This window comes from Sciurus carolinensis, chromosome 2 (assembly GCF_902686445.1).
Source record: "Sciurus carolinensis chromosome 2, mSciCar1.2, whole genome shotgun sequence".
Lineage (NCBI taxonomy): Eukaryota > Metazoa > Chordata > Mammalia > Rodentia > Sciuridae > Sciurus > Sciurus carolinensis.
The window spans coordinates 24,182,435-24,186,435 of record NC_062214.1 but is presented as its reverse complement, the minus strand read 5'-3'; positions in this window follow the sequence as shown (position 1 = coordinate 24,186,435).

Genomic DNA, 4,001 nt, shown 5'->3' with positions numbered 1-4,001 from the left:
CCCCGCGCAGGAGTCTGCCATCAGAGCCACACCTGGGTCCCGGGCAGGCACATCTGAGCCAGTCTGGGCAGCGACTTGGCTGTGTCTGGGTGACGTCAGGCCCCAGAGGGTGGCCTCTGCCGTCGTGACCACTCCCCCGGCTTCAGGCACTAGAAGGCCCATCCCCCCTCCTGCCTTCAAGACCATCTGTGGTGGGCTTGCCCGGGTGGGGGACACACGTTTTGTTGATCCTGGTGGTGTGGTGTGTCTTGTGGCTCCAGAGGCAGAGGAACGAGCCTTTGAGTCCTGGCCTGGCCCCTCAGTGCCTCTTTGATCCTGAGATGTGGCTTGCCCTCTACAGGCCTCAGTTTCCTTCCCTGTAAAATGGGCACAGCATAGTTCTGGCATTGGAGGGTCGAGGTTCTGATTTAAGTGAGAGAAAACAATTGCACCCAGCAAGGTGGTACTTGCATGTAATCCCAGGGACTTGGAGGCTGAGGCAGGAGGATCACACGTTTGAGGCCAGCCTCAGCAACTTAGGGAGGCCTTGTTCCAAAATAAAAAATGAGCAGGGCTGGGGATGTGGCTCGGTGCTTAAGTGTCCCTGGGTTCAATTCCCAGTACGTAAAATAAAGTAAATGAGAGCAAATAGTTCCAGGCACACAGTAGGCGCTCAGACACGTCATCTGTGGGTGATGCCACCGTCACTGTTGTCACTGGCCTCAGGGTGTGGGCCTTATCACCGAGGGCCCTTCCCACTCCGGCCGGGCAGGCCTGCCATTGTCCCCCTGGCCTCCGCCCTGGTGCGCTGAGCGCTTCAGCTTCATGAGGCACCTTACGGGAAGAGGCGGCTTGGCCTGGCCGTTGGAAAAGGCGTAATGTTACTCAGTCTCAGGACACAGACGGGGCGAGGACCGCTCCATTCCCGGGGACAGCCAGCCGGCCAGGCCCTTCCCCCGTCCCCAAGGTGGGCCAGGCCGAGAGGCACACGAAGGGGCCCCCAGGCCAGGCACGGGCGACCTCCTGCGGGGCGTCCCAAGCACCGCCCCGCCCGCCACCCTGCGAGGGCCGGGAGGAACTTGCTGACGCACATCCCGCTCTGGTCTTGGTTTTCTGTTTTCTAAATCTTATTCAATCTGGGTCTGAATCCCAAAGGACAAAAGAAGGTTCCGTCTCCTGGCCTGGGTAGGTCTCTTCTGCTCTCCAGGGTCCTGCAAGGATCTGTCCCCCCCGGGCAGGGGCTGCCAAGGGCCGGGATGGCACAGGACTCTGGTCTCTGGTCCCATCTGGCCCAGTGAAGGGATCTCTGTTCCAGGCCACAGGGGCGAGCGGCTCCATCACCCCAGCCGAGCTGGGACATGGGGCTCCTTCCCAAAACAGCCACAGCCACGGACCCCTGGTCTGACCACCCTGGGACTTCCTAGGAGTCAGTGGATAAATGACCCCAGCATCCTCGGGAGAGGGACTGTTTTTCTGTCCTGGCCTCTGATTTGGGCCCTGAAACACACCAGCCATCCATGAACCCCTGAGGCCGGAGCCCATGGACAGGGAACTTCAAGACTCCCCCGCCTTCCTGGGCCCAGGGGGGGGAAGCACCCCTACTTCTGAGTCTCAGCAGCCGGAACAAAGAGCAAACGCCGGGTGAGCCGGGTGAGCAGTGAGCGCTCACAAACCCTCCTGCCTGGAGACAATAGCAAGGGGCGGGGCAGATCCACCCCAGGCCTCAGTCCACGGTCCACGGGAGGGAGGGATGGGGACAGTGACAACTGGTGTAACGATCAACAAGGACTATTCATTCCCAGCGGATCCCTTCCCTGGAGATTTACATTCCCATTTTACAAATCAATAAACTGAGGTTCAGAGAGAATCGGCAGCTGGTGTCACTACTTTTCTGTGTCCTTCCCAGGGATTCTCTGCAGGGAAGAGACCCCCAGGAAACCTCCCACCTCTCTGAAGAGATCAGCTAATGAGGGGAACAGGAAATCCTCCGGGCTCCACGAATCCCCCCTCCTCTGCTGCTGAGAGAGGCCAGATTTGGGAAGAGGCGCTTCCCTGAGCATCCTGGGAATGCTTCCCGGGGACTCGGCTGAGGCAGCTCACCTGAGGGCGTCTCTCAGGCGGAAGGAGGACAGCACCTGCCGGTCAGGCGACACCCAGTCGACAGAAGTCAGGGGACTCGCCAAGGCCTGAAGCATCTTCCAGCCCCAAAAGCCCATGATTTTATAGCTCGGAGATTCTGAGACAAGATCTCGTCCCAAGTAAGCCACAGAGTCCAACTAAGCTCAGCCATTTGCTTCGGCCATGGGCCAAGGTGAGGACTTCAGAATAGCTAACGCTGACCTTGTGTTTCCTGGCAGTTCCTGTCCTCCAAACCCGACCTCCAAACCCGTCCTCCGAACCCGACCTCCCATCCTGGTCCCTTTGTCCCAGGTCTCTCCAGGGGTCTGACGCCCGCCCTGGCCACGTCCCTGGGTCGTGAAAGACCCAGCAATGAATCACAGGGGAAACCCCACGGAAAATCTAGAAGCCACCTACCATTGAACTGACTGCCACCGGGGTGACTGACCCCGGCCAGCCGGACGCTCACAGGGGGTGCCACGTCCGCGTCGGAGGCTCTGCCCAGCTCGCTGGTCACCACTGAGCTCAGTCCTGGAGCGGTCTCGCCCAGTCACACGGAACCCCCTGGTTTCAAACCCGGCTTCACCAGGACGTGCTGCGTGACCTTGAGCGCGGCGATGAGGCGCCTGGGTTCCTCCTCCAGAGAGGGAGCCGAGTCGCCCCTGAGCCACGCCCCGGGCCAGGCCCCGCACGGACGGCCACGAGCTCCCTCCAGGAAGCTCCACCGCCCAGGGATGGACGCAGTGGGCTTCCTGCTCGTTACACAGACGCGGAACCTGCGTCTCGGAGAGGAAGGTCACTTGCCCGCCGTCCACGGCCCCGGGACTTCAGAGGCAAACTCGGCCCAGAGGCTGCGTCCCTGGGACTCACATAGCAGAACTTATAGCTTGGAAGGGCTCGGGGACTGGCCACAGGGGGTCCCTGGCCCCTCTCAGCCCCGCCGCTGCCCCCGCCTGCTCTCCAGTCCTTTCTCCACGTGGTTCTTGGCTCCGCGACTCTCACCCCCGCGAGGGCTGGAGGCCCTGGCCCTGCTTCTCTGATGCTGTTCCAAAGGGAAGTGGCCCAGGCCCCAAACCGCAAGGCCCACCCCTTCCTGCTGGGGTCTGTCCCCCGGCCCAGAGCCCGCCCCTCGGTCCTCAGTGCTGGGCCCCATCGGTTTGGCAGGAAGCCCCTGTCGCCCAGTGCCAAGAGGACCCTCCCTCCCCTAAACAGCTCCTCTGAAGGACGGGCCCTGGCCAGCGGGCGGACTTCCTGTCCACGTGCCCACCCCCTGCTCCAGAGGGCAGGTGAAAAGAGTCGTCCTGGGCAGCTGGGGACAGAGGCTGGAGAGACCCTGGGTGGTGGCATCTGGGCAGAGGTAAGGATGGGGAGGCCGACTCGGCCATTTCCCAAACACTTGTTGAGCGCCCAGTGAAATCGGGAGAGGCTTCTCAGCGCCGGGAGGACCAGGTTCCAATCCCAGCCCTGCCACTGACTCAGTCCCCATGAGCCAGCCATTTCTCCTTCCTGAGCCTCAGTTTCCTCATCCATGAAATGGGTCTGAACGACAGTGATCCCATCTTGATGGGGACTTAACGGTTTGATGAAGCCTGCAGAGTTCTTGGCCTGCAGCAAGGACTCCAGGGTCAGAGCAGGTGTGGATTCCTCAGGACAGAGGTGGGAGGGCTGGGAGCGGGTGCGGAGGGTGACAGGGCAGGGAGCAATGAAACCACCGAGAAAAGGGCCTGAGGCAGAGCCCCACCCAGTGCTGGCTGGCAGGATGGATAGTGGCTGAGTTTAGGATTAGCCTGGAAGCCTGCTCAGCGGTGCACACCTGTCGTCCCAGCAACTCGGGAGGCTGAGGCAGGAGGATTGCAAGTTCGAGGTCAGCCTCAGCAACTTAGAGAGGACCTGTCTCAAAATAA